Source organism: Chelonus insularis, unplaced genomic scaffold, assembly GCF_013357705.1.
Source record: "Chelonus insularis isolate UGA/USDA-ARS -01 unplaced genomic scaffold, ASM1335770v1 contig_44_pilon, whole genome shotgun sequence".
NCBI classification, from domain to species: domain Eukaryota; kingdom Metazoa; phylum Arthropoda; class Insecta; order Hymenoptera; family Braconidae; genus Chelonus; species Chelonus insularis.
Genome location: NW_023276585.1, coordinates 165788 through 185927, shown reverse-complemented (window position 1 = coordinate 185927; position 20140 = coordinate 165788). Strand labels below are relative to the sequence as shown.

The 20140-nt window shown below is 33.8% G+C and overlaps 1 pseudogene; it reads right to left on the bottom strand.

Annotated features, from left to right (window-relative positions):
* Positions 1-814: 814 nt before the first annotated feature.
* On the bottom strand, positions 815-15074 carry LOC118069854 (lateral signaling target protein 2 homolog; annotated as a pseudogene).
* Between the last annotated feature and the right edge of the window lie 5066 nt (positions 15075-20140).

Below are 20140 nucleotides of genomic sequence, written 5' to 3'. Positions count from 1 at the left end.
AGATCTTCGTTGGCACTAGCCAGATGTTCTGACCCTGAGAAAATTACCCTCTCTGCTGATGAAGTCCTGTTGATTGGTGCCCTCAGGGGAAGGAGATGGGGGTTCTGCAGTGAGAGAAGGGCGGAACGGGAGTATGCTCCACCTCGGTGCGGCTGTCTCGGGTGTCAATGAGACTTCGTCCTCAGTCTCTGAAGCGTCTGATATTGAAGAGTCAGAGTCTGACTCTTCTTCTATCCGCTGTCGAGACTGAGTATACCGCACCTGTGATGCGACCGCCGCCTGCGTTAGTTGTTGTAGCTCTGGGTGCATTTCGCACCACAGAGTATGCAAGCGCCTGGCATAGCCTGAGGTCTGTGGCTCGCATCTTTCTCAACACTGCATTAAATCCCGTCTCAGCTTCTCTGTCCACCTGAGACCCTGTAGGGGTGGTCCATAGTTGTTTAAAGTGGAACGTATCGTAAGGCCCCTCCCAACTGTTCCATGGCCTCATCCGAAAAGGGCCGGTTGTAGGGGGCCGTTGCAGGTATATTTTCAGGAACCTGGTAAAGTCCTTTGCAGGGGTGGTTAGCCCACTGCAAAGGTGGTGATGTTTAACGAAACCAAGATAGATAGTTTCGTTCCTCACGCCTAGAAGGCCATCACCTGTGAGGAGGAAAAACTGGCTGTACGGACTTATTCCATTACCGTAGCGAGAGGAGCACCCCTCGGCCAGACAATATTATTATCATTATTAATAAGATTTCCTAACTCTCTAAATAAATCTTGCGTTTCTCTTCGACCTTCCTCGAAACGTTCCTTCCAAACGTATTTGATCTCAATTTAGTCTTTCTTCCAACCGATTTAATCTCATCTCTAAAGCTACAAGTCCTCCATTAGTACCGTCTTCGACACAATCGGCATATTGAGTTCTCCAAAAATCACTAACAAAAATTTAGAAATATAATAAATATTTCATCAGTTGAAATATTGAAGCGAATATGATCACACAACATCAATTTTTGGTCCATTTTCTTTCCCAACATATATATATATATATCTAAGGGTGCTTTTAAGGACATTTTTCAACCCCCTTTTTTTTTGCATATATATAAGCGTAGAAATGATATACAAAGTTATGTATACTCGAATTTTGGAACTATTTAACAAAAAAATTTTTTTTTCATGTATGGGTACTTTTGAAGCACCAAAGTCCTCAAATGCACCAAAAGGCAAAATATGTATAGATATATACATATATATAAAGAGATCCAAATTATTTTCTCCCTCTATTAAGTGTACATTACGTCCAAGATACTACATCCATTAACAAGAAACAGAATAATATTTTTTTAACAATTCCTAGATATATGACTACATCTAGATCAAGAAACGTCTAATTCCTAACTTTAGATGAATAGTAACACTGAAATCTATTTGACCTGTCTTATCAATACCTTCTGAAAATGTTATGAATCACTTCTCAAAAAAAGTAAATTTCCCATCATTAAGGAAAATAACATTGTCACTAGAATTTAATATTAGCAAAAAAATTACACTCATATTATTATTAAACAGATAAAAAATCCAGAACTGCTGATTATCGCGGAAATTCAAATAAACGATAAAAAGTGTAATGACAATCATAATGGAATCCTTTACGGATCAATAAACAATAATTTCATTATTATTACCGACATAACATGTCACATAATTTTTTCAATGGAAGTTAAATTTGTTAACAATTAAAAAAATCTTCCTTTTTTTACAATATTGACCCTTTCTCTATTAGTCATATAATGGTGCTTTCGAGGATGGTCTTCAAAAGCACCCGTGTATATAATTACGAAAAAGATGAGTAAAATTATTAGAGAACAAAAACAATTATCATGATAATTATTGTTAACTGAACATGAAAAAATCGTAATAAATGCTGCATTATTGTTCAGCTCACCAAAAACTTGTGGAAACATAAAACTGATAAAATTGAACCTATACCGACAACTTGTGATTTGAATCCATTACTAACTCGAAGATAATTTAAAGCGATGAATATTTATCTTATGGTACATTTGAGGACTGTCTTCAAACGCATCATTGTGAATAATTGTACAAAAAATCTCTATACTGTCGTAGATGGTAAAATAGATCAATTATTATCAGAATCTTAATTCATGAAAATATATTATTATGATGTGGACATCTTGTATATGCAGAGGTATGACAATAATTTTTAGTCGTTCAAAAAACTTCATTAACCTAGACATACGATTCAACAAGCAATTAAGGTATTTCTGGCGTAATTAGTAGCGTACAGGCGTTCCACTCTAAGCGTGACACGATCAAGTCTTTTTACTTGCGATAATATTTTTATTTTTTAAAAATTATTTTGATATGAAACGGGCATCATAATGATGTTGCTGTTCATTTCAAAATTGAACAGCACTTTTTCAGCATTGTCATTTTGTTTCCTGTTTTAACAAATATCTGCTGAAACTCAACTCTTATTGCAGGTTGAACTGCCGCTCTTATACTTATTGTTCATCAGCTTGACAAATCTAATCATTGTGATTTTATTCTGGAACTATTGACATAAGTTGATAAGCTCGGATATTTGTACATTGATTACTGTTGAAACATAACAGAAAAAAATGGATCAAATGTTCACAGACATACATATCTATGAAGTGTTATAAGTGTTACAATTAAAAGCTGTCCCCAGAAGCGAGTAAGAAAAAAAATATGGACAGATTAATTCTCATTAGAAACGATATAATAATCAAGTTAAATGATATAAATTGAAGAAAATTCTACTTCTCTTACAATATGGACCCTTTCTCAATTAAAAAAATATCGTTGCTTTCGAGGACGGTCCTCGAAAGCACCAGTGTATAGATTATACGATGTAAGATTCAATGAGTGCTCAAGGTATTTCTGGCGTAATCAGTAGCGGACAGGCGTTCCACTCTAAGCGTGACACAATCGAGTCCGTTCACTTGCAATAATTTTTTTTTTTCCCCCATAATTAATTTGATATGAAACGGGCATCAATGTCATGGAGATGTTCATTTTTGAAGTAAACAACACTTTTTCAGCATGGTAATTCTTCTTCCCGTTTTAGCAAGTATCTGCTGAGACTTAAATCTTATTGCAGGTTAAATGGCTGCTCTTATACTTATTGTTTATTAGCTTGACAAATCTAGTCGTAGTGATTCTATTCTGAAAGTTCCGACATAATTTGATGAGCTGGGATATTATTACATTTATCAACATATATTGGGCTCTAGAAGTTAGTTCTAGTTTACTAACATAGCTTTTATATCGTACTGTCTTAACAAAAGATTATTTATGAAAGACAATTTAATCTAACTTTTGGAGCCCACTGTTTTAAGGAGTAACAGAACAAATTAAATCTGACATTCATGAAATACACATCTATAAAGGAATTTTTTTCTTAAACTGTTTTCAAATGCACGTTAAAACAATAATCTCGTTCAGTTCATTCTAATTCAAAACGATATAAGAATCTAGTTAAATAATATGTGTTCTGACTTTGAGTCGGCTGAGTGAGAAGTCGGGACTTTGTGGACTGTATTTTTTAGGATGTTTGGATGCTAGAACAGTCGGGACTTTTGAACGGTATAAATGAGTTGGCTGACACTATTTAACAGTAACAGTTAACGATTTATTAAACACTAAAATTACAGTAACAGAAAAATAACAATAAAAGAGTCTTTGAATTGTCTGTACAGTCTTGAGTTCACGGAAATTTCACACAGAGTTCACTGATGAGTTGACTGATGAGTAGAGGATCACAGGAAAGTTGTAAGTTTTCCTGTACTGGTCTCTGCACCAGGAGTAGCCTGATTTTTTTGAGTAGTCTGAGTTTCATTGTGTTGGCGTCAGCCACACAGACACAAGCGAGTTGTTCGTGTATGGATCTTGTGTGTGTGTCTGTCCATGAGGCCGTGAGGCGTCGAAGCCGACATCATTCGCGCCTTTTGTAAGAAGGTGCTGATGCGGACCAACATGAGCTTCCTGAGAATGTCTTCTAAGAGGTAGACTGCCTGATGAGTTCATAATCATCACTATAGATGATTAACTGGTGAGTTAGTCCATGTCTGAGGAGTTGTCTGGGTTTTCACTAGAGAGTTCGACTGCGTGAGCTCTATGCTAATACACACGTACCGAGTTAACTGTTACAACGAGTTGTCTGTGGGTTGGCATCGTCCGATGATGCCCAAGAGTCGTCCGAGTACGAGCTACGTACGAATACTCGCAGTAACCGGCGAATACTGACAAAATATAGACCGTTTTTCTAGAAAAGTCTGTGTTCTCGAAGCTTCTAGGCCCTTAGAGAAGGGATGGATACGCCTAGGAATTAATTGGAGTTGTCTAATTGGCGAAAATGAGTCGGTAGGAGAGACCTTGAGTCATCTAATTATTCGGTGGGGAGAAAAATGTTAGGCCGTCGATAGAGTACCTTAGACCAAGTCAGAACAATATGTAATGAATAATATCTTGCTCTTCTTACAATATTGACCTTTCTTTAACTATAAATATATCGGTGTTTTTGAGGACAGTCCTCAAATGCACCAGTCTATATAATTACGAAAGAGGTAAGTGAAATTACGAGAAATAACAAACAGTTATCATGAAATTTTTGGTTACCGGGCAATTTGTCGTCCACCATCATCAAACCAACCGATTCACCAAAATGTTGGTGAAGTATACAATGAGCCCGATAATACTGGACAGTTAGTATCGTATCCCTCTACTTCTTCAAATGTTTGGGAGAATTATAATGCTCACATTCAATTAGGATCTATAACCAATTTGTATGAACGAAGCCCTGTGAGTAACATTATTATTTTCCAACTTTCAATTTATATATAATACAGGTTTTTCATTAATTCTCTATGTAGTAATTAGATGTTTAATAAGAAAATGAATAGGATTATAGATGAAAGAATAAATGAGAGAGTAAATGAAGAATAGATAAGAAATTGACCGAAAGAGTAAATAAAAGAGAGTGAATAAAAGAATAGATAAGAGAATAAATAAGAGAGTAGATAAGAGAGAATACAACAACACCTCGCACAAAAAGAGTTAAAACAGCATACGATATTCAAACAATAGTACAATCGTAGCTTCAACATGCCCGGGATCGTCTGAAGAAAGCTAACGCAGGAGACTTAATTTTATATTTAATATTTTTTAGTTTCTTTACATAGAATCTGTTATTGTAAACAACAGATTTCCAATTATAAACTTATCAATATATTGTATCGGACATGTAAAGAATAAAGATAAATAAATTAAACATTCATGTATCTCCATTTGGCTTGAAAAAACAATATTTAAAGAATTAAACTCTATGCCTGCTTAAATAATTCTATTGAGAGAAGGAAGTTCAATAGGAAAATTGCATCGGAAATTCCCTATTGAATCCTATTGAAGGTTTTTTTTTCCTGTAGGAATCGCCTGAATCCTATTCAGTTATCCTATTGGAGAACGCTAAATCCTATTTAGTCCAGTCAAGTTAGACCTGAAATGGCAATTTTTCAACCTCGGTCAAACTTGAACAAAAAAATGACTTAGGGTATTTTCTTAGAGGGAGTTAAAATGGATGTATTTTTTCATTTTTTTAAAAACAATTTCCGTGGGGTAATTACTACCTCGGGTTTGAAAGTTAACTCTCTTTAAATTTTATATGTTGAGAATGCTGACCTTGTGACAACAAAACCCAATCTTTTTTTTCTATGGGTTTGTTTATATTCCAATGTCTCTAAGCACATTCATTGTGCTTAAAAACTCGCAATGAGTGCGTCCGATACACGCTGTCTTTCTCGTGCTCAGTGCCGGGCCCTCAGCACCCCAATTTTCCCCAACTTTTAAAGTTCGCGAAATTTAAAAAAATGGTAGTGGACTTTTTGTTTGCAAAAGTCCTCATTAATAAATTTATAAAAAAAAAATTTTCAATTTAAAAAATTTGCAACTTTGAAGCCATTTTTCGCAAAGACTATAATAGATGCAAAACAATGTTTCAGACAAAAGTTGTAGATTTTTATATTATTCACAACTTTTATCTAAAACATTTTTCGATATTTATTATAGTTTTCGCTAAAAACGTGAAAAAGGGGCTTTTGGAGCAATTTCACCCCTTTTTCACCCTGACGCTGGGTTCGCACCCCTCCCTAATAACATCCCTAGTCAAATCTACCATGCCTAGGAATATTCCAGCCAAGTTCGACCGCGGTTGAAAAATTGCCATTTCAGGTCTAACTTGACTGGGAATATTGTTGTCTCAGAATTTCCTATAGAATACGTAAGAATCCTATTCGATTCTTCAATAGGAACCTAGTGAATTTAATAGGACTTTTGAGATTGCAATTCCCCTATTAAAAAGAGGCAATTCCTTTTCGATGCTTAAATAGGATTTGATAGAATTCAATGGAAATATTGTTGTCTCAGAATTTTCTATTAAATTAAGAGAAAACTTATTGAACGTTTCAATAGGATCTTATTACCATGAAAAAAATTACTTTAGGATTCAGAAAAAAAGGGAATTTTCATTTGTTCTAGAGGTTTTTTGTTTAGATGGATTTGATGCTTAAATATACAGCTGAAATGAAATTTATTAGAAACTTTGTTCGAAAAAATTCTGCTGATGGTAAGATTCGATCCTGGCATCTTCGGGTCCACAGTCCAGTAAGTTTGCTTCCTAGCAAGTATTTTAAAGCAGAAAGAGAATAATTGTCATTTGTAAAAATATAACAGGTAAAATACAACTTAGAAATTATGTCATCATCCCAATGTCCCACGATAGGGTTTTATGTTATTCAAATAGAAACAATTAAAACAATTTCTGTAGAAAATCAATGGATTCAAAAGGAAAATACGACTTGAAAAATATTTCCTTATTTTAATATTCCTCAACAGAACTTGAAATTTTTTTACACAGATGTTTTCTCTAAGATTCTATTGGGGAATAAATAGATTAAAAAGGAAAATGTGACTTAGGGAATAATCTTACATCACGACATTCCCCATTAGAACTTTGCTATCCAATGAATACAATGCTGAGAACAAGAGAAAGGGGATGGACTACTGGATGTTAGAGGAGTTCAAACCTATTCAATAATGCAAAATCCTATTGAGGTTTAATGTGAAATAAAAATAATTTTTAAGTCGTGTTTCTCTATTGAGATCTATTAATCTCCTATTGGATGCTAAAGAAGTCAATCCTATTGAATAATGTAGAATCCTATTGAGGTTTGATGGAAAATTGAAAAAAATTCTAAGTCGTATTATCCTATTCAATCACTTATTTTCCTATTCAAGTATTTTCTTTCATTTCCTATAGAAATTCTTCGTTTCCTATAGAATTGCTAACTACTTTTTAAAATCATCATAATCCTATTCAGTTGTGTGAATAGGAAAGTTATGAATCCTCTAGGTTTTACAATCTTAATTTTTTACCTATTCAGATTTGTGTAATCCTATTAGACATTTTGCGGGTGGCAGAAATTTCTTAACTTTTTCTATTTAAATATGATGTTTCCTATTCCAATCGGCGCATAAGAGTACTTTCTGAGTTCGTAGGGAGCTTTCGAGTCAGCTGTTTCTGAGTTGTAACTCAGAAAAAAGAGCTTATTAGGAGTTCGCGACGAACTCTCAGTGCTGTCTGGGGATCAGAGAATAACTAAGAAAGTAGATGAATAGATGAGAAAATGGATGAGAGAGTAGAGAAGATAATGCATGAGAAAGAGTATATGAAAATAGATGAAAGAATGAATGAAACAGTAGATAAGAGTACGCCCCACTCAGCTCATATTTGTTATGTTCATACCTTACCTCTTTTCCCTAGGTATGTAAACTTTTGCTGTGATTGTTTGTTCATTTTGTGAACATATCTGCATATAAAAAAAATCTCTACCATATTTTTGAGGTGGAACGACTTGTTGCCGACGACTTACTTCTGATTGGTCACCTTTCATCCTCAATATTGTGACGTGTTGGGCTCGACCAACGGTCAAATCACCGACCTACGATATGTCTCTGGCTCTTCTCCACTTTATCAACTCGTACTTAATACTTGCTACGAGTTTCAGCTACTCACCACCTGCAGAGCTGAGGAAAGAATGGGCGGGAGAAATGGAGCCATGGAAGGGGACACCGCCGCCACGAGGCAACCAGCCGGCGAAACAGCAGTCACTCTCGACTGGAAGGCGCCAAAAGCTACAATAGTCCAGGCTGCAGAAGAATTATTGCTACTAGGCTTTTTACGTAGACGAAATCTATTAAATAAGTCAACGTGATCAGTCAAAATAGGCGAAGAAGATATTGCCGTTGCGGCTTAGTAGTTGTTACGAAATCGCTTAATAAAGTACAACTGCAAAGTCAGACAGATAGTCATAGCAATTAGTCAAAAGTTCAGTCGTAATTCCAAGACGTAAAAGAAATATTAGTCTGGTGAAGAGTACCCGAGATCAGCGAAGTCATTCCCTAGCCGACAAGATCTTCAAGACGTTCCAGAAACAACGCACGAGGTCATCCCACGAAGCAGTCTTCATAGTCCTGACGGGGAAAAGTCATGTAAGTCCAGCAATTTCCTATACTCTTGTGAGACTGACAGACAAGCTTGACTTTAGAAATAGTTGCAATAATATCTCTTCTAGTCGAAGTCGCTTCCTTTAAGGGGATCTTGAATCCTGTCTATTTCGCGAATTGTAATTCTTACAATAATCTTTGAATTATATAGAGTCTTTCGCACTAAAAATCACTTTTATAAAACTCAGAATAGTCTTTAAATTATATAGAGTCTTTAGCGTACTACAATTAATATTGTTATTTTTTATAAGTCAGAGTACATCAAGGATTTCTTATTTATGTTAATTTACTCGATATCTATTAAATAAAAGTAATATTTAATATAAATAAGGTGCCACATTGGGAGTAACCCTTTCCCGTTATCCCATAGTTTTGGATTTGCTTGTGCAAATCTTCCGATTGATTGTAGAGAAAATAATTTCCTCTCATCATCGGGTTGCCATCCGCGAGTATTCACTAATTGACTTAATTTTTCTAAACTGTTAGGATAGTTGATGACCATTAGAGTCATCCATCCAACAAACATACACTTTGGGTAGTCTCCTTCGTAAAATATAAGATTACACCCCCAAAAGAAAAAGAAAGAGGAACCTCCTGTGTGTGCAAATTGTAAACAAGAGCATACGGCCAGATCCAGAAATTGCCTGGAATACTTACTCCAACGGAAAATCTATAAAATAGTAGCAAAAAATAATATTTCATATTTAGAAGCAAGAAGACAACTACGACCTAGAGGACAAGCAAACCCACGAGTAGAAAAGCAGCCAGATTTTCCACAGTTGGGTGATGTTGACCTCCAGGATTCTCCTAATGCTGTTGATTTTCTCCCCCCTCGACGGTCAACCTCCTACTCACAAGCAACAAAATCCAGAACCCCCAAACAGACCTACGATTCATTCCGTACAGATACGGAGACACATCATCTGATCTATTTTCTCACTTTGCATACTTGTACGCGGGCTTGCTCCCGCCGGAAACGACTTCGTCTTTCTCATTTTCGTTGTACTTTCTCTCTTGCAATTTTTCCACTAAAGCCGGACGAAAAGGTAAGTGAGAACGAATATAACACGCTCAGCTAGTTTATTGTCTCTATATGCAGATTGCTAACATCTTCCCGAGTACCCTGGTTTATTCTGGTACTTTTTTTACATATTTCTATAGACTTTTCCTACACTAAATTTATGAAATATTACAGAGAAAGAAATACTTACTATACTTAGAATTCTAGATTTTCCGCGCTTTCTTTAAGCACATAGTCTACATAGATTCAAATAGTTCAAGTAAATTTCAAGGTCAAAGACTTAAACTATCCCGGAAATCCCAAGAAACTTCTCTCCACTCCTCCATTACTTAAGAAAATAATAATTCTAAAATTTTAAACCTTTTCCCGCTCCCTATATTATTTACTTTCTCTTCCTGGCACGAACGCCATTTTCTCGTCAGACCATTTCAATATACATCAGAATCTCCTACTTCATTTGAATTTGAGTAGGACGTTAGGTTTATACCAGATACTAATGTTTCTTTTGGACAAGTACTCAAAAAGTCTACTTCACCTTCAAATACCTTTTCTCTCGAAAGTAAAAAATCTTTTTCTAACCTCGTTGCCTTTTACACTGACGGTTCCAAACATGAGATTGAATATAGAGATGGCTTCGCTTATACCTGTCCAGACTTGAACGTTCATGAAGTATTTAGGATCCATGGGGAAGCTTCTATATTCTCCCTAGAGCTATATGCTATATTTTTTTGCTTGAAAAAGATTAAGCAACTCAAACCGACTCGTTCAGTTATGTACTCGGACTCAGTGAGCTCAATCATTGCCATATCTAACTCAAACAAATTATTCTCTAACCCGATTATTTATCTAATAAAACAGCTAATTTTGACTCTTTCTATAATGAATTGTCAGGTAACTCTGACATGGAGACCTGCACATGTGGGTATTCCAGGTAATGAAGAGGCAGATGACCTAGTAAATCTAGGTACAAATCTATCTACTATAACCAATCTATCTATTCCATACTCTGATATATTTAGAATAAGTGACCAACAGCTTAAAGATGCTGCCAACATATTTCTTAGGAATCAGGGCCTGTTAAAGGGTAAACAATATTTTGATAATTGCTTCAATGGCCTGACAAACCCTTGGTTTGATAGCCTAAATCTTGATAGATATATTATTGCTACATTGTCTAAACTCTGGGCTAATCATTCCGGTTTGAAAGACAGTCTCCACAGGAAGAATATTGTCGCCTTGCCTCTCTGTTCAAACTCTGTCATGTAGTCTAGGAAGGGAGGATATTGAGCACGTCCTCTGGTACTGTCCTCTTTATTCCTCTTAGAGAAAAGTTCTCGTTAATACCTTGAATAAATAAATATCAAATCTCCATGCAATGTCTTATCCATTATTGCTAAACCCTCACAGAAGCTAGCTTATATCTTAACTAACTTTTTCAGAAAAACAAATTTACAAATTTAAAATGCCTAGTTAAGAATAAAATAAAAAGAAGAGGGAAAAAAAAATTGATTAAAATCTTATTTTAAATACCGTGCTTTAATTAAAGGCAAAGGTCGTAAAGCACCTCCTAGGTGCTGGTGCCACATAAATCCATAGATATACTAGATATACGGCTAAAGGGCCGTTCCGTGTGGGCACGGGTGAACGGGTCGTTTTTGAGTGGAAATATGACTAACCGTGACACGGGGTAATTTATAATTTGGGATACAAAATGTCACAGTTATTTTTTACTAATTATTAAAAAATGCAAAATTGTAAATATGTAAATATATGAAAAATTGTTTATCTGCGTTTACAATACACTGAATATATCGTTTCAATACTAAATGGTGATAAATCTTAAGGCTAGTTTACAAACATCAGTGTATAGTACAGAAAATTTAATTTTAGCGGGAACATAAGCGGGAATATTAAAGTTCTATTTGAATATTATTTACAGTTTTAAAACAATGCATGTATTTAACAATCATTAAATACAAATTTTGATATTGATATTAATGTATTGTTGGATACGGATATGTAAGATATATAAGTAATTCTACCCGTTACGTTTCAACACGGACACACGGATAATTTGAAATTAATTTTTTATTTCAGTACTAACATTATGTTTTTAATAAATAAAAATAAATTTTAAGTTTTTTCTCCGTTAAAAATCTCTAAAGCTTTAATAAAAGTTTTGGTGCAATACAAACGGATCAGTCACAATCCTTACTGTTTTTTTCTTTTTAGTAATGAAAGTCAGTAATACTTTTTTTCCATTAGAAAAAAAATATAATTTCGGAAATTTGTCAATTTTGTTCAACATTACAATGAGGATATTTTTGAGATGCATTTAAAAACAATTTATTTCTATATCAGTTGACTCATTTTTTTTCACATAATAATCCATTCTGTTTATCAATAACAAAGTTTCGGTACATATATAAGTTATAAGTATTACATATGTAAAGATTAAAATACTTATAAATAAACTAAAAATATATACTCCTAAAATTGCATACCTTCAACTTAAAATTAAGATGATTATCTAAACATACATTGTTTATATTGAACAAGTTTATTATTTTCACGATTTTAAATATTCATATACATATTTAAATTGAATATATTCAGTTAGTAGAGTCAACTTAAGACACGGTAAAAGGTATAATTTGGTAAAGAAAACACCGGTTGCAGACTCACAGGCTTTTTATGTCCATAACGTCGTAACGAGAGTTGTTACTACTACAGTGATCATAAAATGCTTTGCCACAATTTCTGCAGTGATGTCTGCGTCTTACTATATACTGTAAATCCAGCGTGATAAACCATACATCTTCGTGCATCATTGTCGGGTACCTACGCAGGCGCGTGTTCAACACATTCTTCGCCATGCTTAGTAACTAGACACATTGTTTCATCGGTGATTGTAGATTTATCAGGATCATCTTCACTTTCTTGGTGAAATAGATCATGTGCTTCTTTGAAAATTTCCATTTGTATCATGTGCTTCAATAGGATGTAAATTATTTTCAAGCTGATGAGGTTGATTCATAGAAACGGGCTATTGTTCATTATCTATTTGGCTAGTATTCATTAAACACTTCAAGATATTTCACAAATCTAAAGCGAAGTTTGTTTGCAGTTGATTCGTTACACCAGTTATACAAACAAATAAACGATGAATAAGATTTTTGGAAGATCGAAACTTTGCTCTGATTTGATTTCTATTTGCTATTTCATCAGTTTGCATCACCAGTGTGATTTCTTTATCATCGGAATAGTAGACGGATAATTTTTATACCTTAAATCTTGCAAAAATTCTTTAGATGAATTATTAGTGTCATAGATATTTAAATTGTGGTTTTCCCAATTTTCAAAACAATTTATTTGGATTGATGAATGATTAGGAACACACAAAGTCATTTGGCTATTACTGTCAGCCAATCCTATAAACTCTATGTTGATTCCATTAAAATTCGACGATATTTTATTAGACATTTTAGAAATATTAATATCGTTAGAATGATAATGTCGTGATGATGATTGGTTTTGAAATGTAGGAATGTTATTGGTACTACGTATTCGAGTAATACAAGAATTTTCACTGTCATATGAATTTTTATCATAATTAATATTTTTTTGTTGCTATTCTACCACTCTACAAATAATTCTTCAGAATCTTCTTGAATGTCATTAACAAAGAATTTTTTTCCTTCGGGACTTGTATCATACAAACTGCTATTTCAGAGGATATCATGGTGGATATTTTATTTGCTTCAGATATAAATTTGTTAATATCCATGTCTGGTAGACAATTTTTAATTTATAAAGTATCATCTGTAACATTATTTTTATGCGAAACTTGATTTAAAAGGTATTGAGTCTAAGGAATTTCAATATTGCCGATTGTTTCAAGTATTTGAGATATGTCGGTACTGAATAAGTCATTCTCACCTTCCTGTAAATTATTCTCAGATTCGTTTTCTGTATGTACAACACTATTGCCTCTGGGACATTGATCTTTTCCAGAAATATGCATTAAGCTCGATGACTCTGTTGAATTGATATCATAATTATATTGATCACTAGTATTAGCAGGCCGAAAGATAATATCGAGGCGTTGAAACAGAAGCCGTTTGTTTAAAATTACCTGAATTAACTAATACGTTGTCCTCATAAATGATTCTCGAAATTGACTCATCACTTAAATGTGCTAAAAAATTATGACTAGATGTGACGGAATGTTCTAAATGATTTTCTCTATTACTATTTTTTAACTCCTCATTACGTACATATTGTTATATTTCGGGGGAGGATCTATTATTTTATGAGGGAGACCTCCCCTTGGGTTATGTTGGATGGGTGATTCTATGGATCACCAACTATCCTAACTGTTATAAACAATTTAGTCAAGTTGTGAGAGCATGCAAGATTAAAAAAGACTAATGATTAATTGACTTATTAACTTCAAATTAATCGGGTGATTTGCGAATAAGCAAACCCAAAAACAACTATGGGCAAACAGTAGAGTTCCTCCCAATGTACGCACAGTTTATACCAATATTTACTATTATTTAAGCGATCTCAAGGAATATAGATATAAACAGCAATTTTGATGCACTCTTAACTTATAAATGATTTTACAATAATAATTAACTATGACTACGATTGACTCGATATAATATTAATGATTAAATGAGATAACAACCGCGTCTTTATAGAAAGTTGTGACTATTACAGTTCACTTTAATACAATCGACTATGCGATAAATTAATGAAAGAATTTAATAAACGTATAATTTGCCTTTACTCGACTAATTAATGAGTTTGATATGCCATTTAAGGTATTTACATCGACTCCTACCCAAAGAGAGAAAATTGCAATTATGTCGATAGCCACACTAGTTAATCAACCTCTCAAGTGCGATAGAATAAATGCTGGACTTACATGATGTGTTCCCGTCAGGACTATGAAGACTGCTACTCAGGATAATCTCGTTCGTTGTCTCTGGAACGTAACTGGAGATCTGGACTGCTGATAGACTGCTTGCTGCCAATGTAGGGATGTTCTATCTTCTACCAGACTTAATTATCTTCTATGACTTTATTGAGTATTGACTTTTACTGACTTCGACTGTCTGTCTGATCATGTTAACGACTATTACTTGACTCTAAACATAGACACTTAAGTAAGCGAGTATCGTGACTATGTAGGAAGCCTTTTAGGCAATATTTCTCTGCTGCTACCAGTGGACTGTACTTGTCGTTTTGGCGCCTTTGGCTCGATTCTCCCGCCTACTCCTACGGTCAGCTCTCCTGGTGTGAGAGGTGCAAAGACATGAATGACATGAGAGAGGGTGCTGTTGATGGCCTAGAATTTGACAAGAAAGCTGAGATCAGCAAGTTCAATTGCACAGTGTGCTGTGAAGCCAAACAAACCAGATTGCCATTGCCACATAGCAGTAATAGAAGTACGCATGTCCTCGATTTGATTCATGCAGATGTGTGTGGGCCGATGGAAACCAAATCAATCGGCTCATCCAGATATTTCTTGCTATTTGTGGATGACTATAGTAGAATGTCATTTGTCTATTTTTTGCAGAATAAAAGTGAAGTCTACTCCTGTTTTAAAGAATTCAAGATTATGGTTGAAAAACAGATAAATTGCAGTATAAAAGTTCTAAGGACAGACAATGGCACAGAATTTTGCTCAAGTGAAATGGAGAACTATTTAAAACAACATGGCATAATACATCAGCGCACCAACCCATATACCCCAGAACAAAATAGGATGTGTGAAAGATTTAACCGCACTATTGTGGAGAGAGCCAGATGCTTACTTTATGATGCAAAATTTGATAAGAAGTGTTTTTGGCAGAAGCAGTTTACACAGCTGTGTACTTAAAAAATAGAACAGTTGCTTCTGGGTTGAACCAAAAAACTCCCTATGAACTTTGGACTGGCTGCAAGCCAAATGTCGGTCATCGAAGGTTGTTTGGAAACACAGTTATGGCTCACATCCCTAAACAAAAAAGGCTGAAATGGGATAAAAAGGCACTATCATGGAGCAGGATAATTCAGAAATAGTGCAAGCAACAATAAATGAAAACAATGTGTCCTCATCTGACAGTCTTGGTCAGAATAAAGATTCTGATGGCTCGGACTCTGAAGTGTCAACTGGTACAGTGAAAAGTAACAATAATGACAGTACTTACATAGAAGAATCAAACTCACACAGTAGTTCAGATGAATTTTTTAAAAGTATACCAGCAAAGGAGTTGTATTATCTTTTTGTAAGTCAAGAGTGCATCAAGGAGTTCTTCTATTTGTATCTTGTTGCTTGAGAATCGCTTAAATAAAAGTAATTTATGATATAAATAGTGCCACATTGGGAGTAACCTTACCGTTATCCCATAGTTTCCCGATTTGTTTGCCACAAATCACCCGATTAATTTTAGAGTCATTAGTACCTCTAGTTATCGGTTTGCCACCCTGACATGCTCTCACAATTTGACTTAAACCGTTAGGATAGTTGGTGATCTATAGAGTCACCCATCCAACGAACTCACGACGGGGAAGTCTCCCTCATTAAATAAAAGATTTCCCCTAAAAACATCTCAACAGGTTTCATGTTTAAAATGTCTGGTAGTGTAATTTCATTTGAATGCAAAAAGCAGTCAACAATAACTCTGTCAAGCACAGAAGCTGAGTATATGACCATATGTGAAGCAAGTAAGGAAGCCATATACTTAAAGAACTTGTTATTTGAGTTGAAATGTAGAAATGATTTGCCTGTATTGTTATATAATGACAACCAGAGTGCACAATTGTTAACTAAACATTCTGTATTCCATAAACGAAGCAAGCATATAGATATTAGATTTCATTTTGTCAGAACAGCAGTTGAAAATAATCGTATTAAAACAGAGTACTTAAATACTAATTCTATGCTTGCAGATATATTTACAAAAAGTTTGAGTTGTCAAAAGCATAATAATTTTGTTGAACAGTTAGGTGTAACTTTCATGTAAATTTGTTTCATTTATGTACATTTTTTGTATTTTTTCAATATCCGGGTGCCAATTATTTTGATATGGGAGCGTGTTAAATTTGTATCAAAATAATATTACTTGTATACTATAGTGACACCTATTGTTTATTTATGTGCAACTACATTAGTACTGAAATGAAACGTTAAAATAGTAATGTTACTGTGAATTGAAGTGGTAAAATATATTTTTTAGTCTGTGCCGAGCACTCTGTAGTTTCATTAGTTCTATTATTATTCGTTATGGTGTAAAAGTATACTACGATATTTTTATAATTTTGATAATCAGTATAAAAATTATTCATAAATTTTTTTAACTCTTGTTGACATGCTATTCTAGTTTCTGGGGATATTGGAACGTTTGGTTCCTCGTTTGAACACAAAAGTTTCTTCAACACGTAAAGCTCTCGACTATTAAGAGTCCACAGAAGCTCTCAAGTTGTTAATAATAAATTATGTAACAAAACAGATACAGTGTCAGCCACTCAAATAGCCTCACCTACCAAAATTAAAATATCACCAACTTTTATATCAACTAGTGATACGTAAAGTATTTCAAACAAAATAAAAACACCAGCCTTGTAATATAGGACTATGTATTTATTGTTATATCAACAAATATTACAGAAATAACACCAAATGAAAAATATACCCTTTCACTTGAATAGCCTCATTGGTAGAACACAATAATTTACAAATCAAATATCCCATATTTAATATTGTAAAATAAGCCTCAATAACAACTTCGGAAAATCAGTAAATAAATAAAAATGTTTATTAATAATTGACAGCAATTAATTAAAAGAAAGAATCCGTGCGGTCAACTCAAGTCACAGTCAAAAACTGGAGATAAACAAACTCTCCCCTCGTTGCTATAAACAATCTAATCGTCAAGCAATCGTCGTTAACTAACAAACTGTCGTTAGTCTAATAGTCATTAGATGGCGACATACAAATATTTTACACTTCTCCCGATCTTCTAAAAATTGCCACCTGGCAATCTCTATTAGTTGGGTAAAAATATTGGATTAGGCTGAAATAAAAAAACATGAAAAATCTAAAATTTAATTTCTAATTCGAAATTATGATAATCAAAACAATAATCATTCAGCCTAGTTTCCAATATTGCCGCTTCCCAACTCTGTCTGCTTTAAAAATAAATAAAACAAATTATTAGGAGGGAAAAATCCTGCGGCGGGTAAAAACCTCCAAACAGACCAGAATGATCTAAATTAAACTAAAAACGTGATTCTATACAATAAAAGATTTCTTAAAAACTAATCGTCCGATAGTCAAATTAAAAATTTAAAATCTTAATTTTCATCTTCAATTCCCTTTCCATCCTTCTTTTTCGTCAGGAGGAACCACTGGGAAGAACCAAAAGAACCCAAAGAGTAGGAAATGCCAAGAACTGGAAGGTTATGGAACTAAACAAAATAAAAGTTCCTCACAGAATCAAAGTTCTTTAAAAATTTCATTTTTAATCATAAATTCAATGTTCAATTAATAATACGGTTAAATGGTCACATTTCATGGAGTCAATTCTCCAAATAAATTCCGACTTCGCATCCTTTATAAATAAAATCCGACTCTCAAATAAATGATTAAATATTATAGAAATAATCAATTCAATTCCACCTTGCGCAAGGAATTTTCAAAAATAAGTTCAATAGCTTCTGCTCACTGTGCAAACTAAATTATTAAAAATTGGGCTCACAGTTACGCATACTATCCGAACAAAAATATTAGGATACCATGGACATCTAGTACCTCACTTTACTTCACTTTGGCCAATAAATGAAGAAAAGGATTCCAGTACAATGACTCCAACCGTGTATATCCTACAAATGATACGGAAAATATGCCTACTATCACATTTTTCATCAGAATCTATTTTCAGACATTTTTTACAATCACATGGACGCCGAGAAAGACCATTAGCATTGCCATATTTATGACCAGGTCTATGTTGAACTTCGAAATCATATTGAAATAAGATTTCAAACCAACGAGCTATTTGATCTTGAGGATTTTTGAAAGAAAGTAACCAAGTGAGAGAGGCATGATCAGTTCTAATAGTGAACCTCTTCCCAAGAAGAAAATGACGAAAATGTTCCACAGAAATAGCAACAGCTAATAATTCTTTCCTAGTAACACAATAGTTACGTTCTCGATAATTTAAGGTCTTACTGAAGTAAGCAATAACTTTTTCTTCATAAACAGTCTCACCATTATTATTAACTGGAATCTTTTGAGATAACACAGCACCAATGCCAACATTTGAAGCATCAGTATCAAGAATAAAAGGATAATTTGGATCAGGATAACCCAAAATTGGAGTAGAAGTCAAAATTTGTTTCAATTTTTGAATCGTTTGAAAAGCTAAATCATCCCAAATAAAATCTTTCTTTTCCTGACTAATGAGATATAAAGGTTTTGCAATAGTAGCAAAATCTTTGACGAATTTCCTGTAATAAGAACAAAGACCTAGAAAACTTCTAAGTTCAGATTTATTCTTAGGAACAGGCCAATTAATAATAGCAGAAATTTTATCTGGAGAACTTTTCAGTCCTTCACCAGAAACTACATGTTCAAGGAAAATAACTTCTTTTTGGAAAAATATACATTTCTTAGGATTTATCTTAAGAGAAGCTTGTAAAAGTCTTTCAAAAACATTTTGAAGATGAATAAAATGTTCATCAAGACTTTTACTGAAAATAATAATATCATCCAAATAAACTAAACAAATTTTACCGAGAAGACCTTTTAAAACTATATTCATAAGTTTAACGAAGGTAGCAGGAGCATTACACAAACCAAAAGGAAGAACCTTAAATTGCCAAACCTCGTTCCAAATACAAAAAGCAGTTTTAGATCTATCCTCCGGAGCAACTTCAACTTGCCAATATCCACTTTTTAAATCAACGGTAGAAAACCATTGAGCACCAAGAACCATATTCAATATGTCTTCTTGATGAGGAATTGGTGTTGAATCCTTAACTGTGACATCATTTAATTTACGATAGTCAACACAAAATCTAATTTCATCACCTTTTTTTGGAACAAGAACAACAGGAGAAGCCCAAGGACCATTACATGGTTCTATTGCATTCTGTTGTTTCATTTCCTCCATAACTGAATCAACTTTATCCCTATAATGTAAAGGAATACGACGAGGAGCCTGTTTAATAGGAAGTGCATTTCCAACATTAATTTTATGTTGTAAAATTTTGCACTTTCCTAAATCAAAAGAATTTTTCGCACAAATATCCAAATTCTTCAATAAAAGTTCTTCAAAACGAAATTTATCATTGACATCCAAAAATTTTGAAGATCTTTCAAACAAATCTAAAACAAATTCTGGAAGTTTATTCAAAGAAGAACTAATTTTATTAATTGAAACAACTTTATTACTTTCTGAGAATTTTTTATCAAGAAGATCTCTGAAATCAGTAAATAAACCAGACTTGATTAAGAAATCTAATCCTAGAATACAT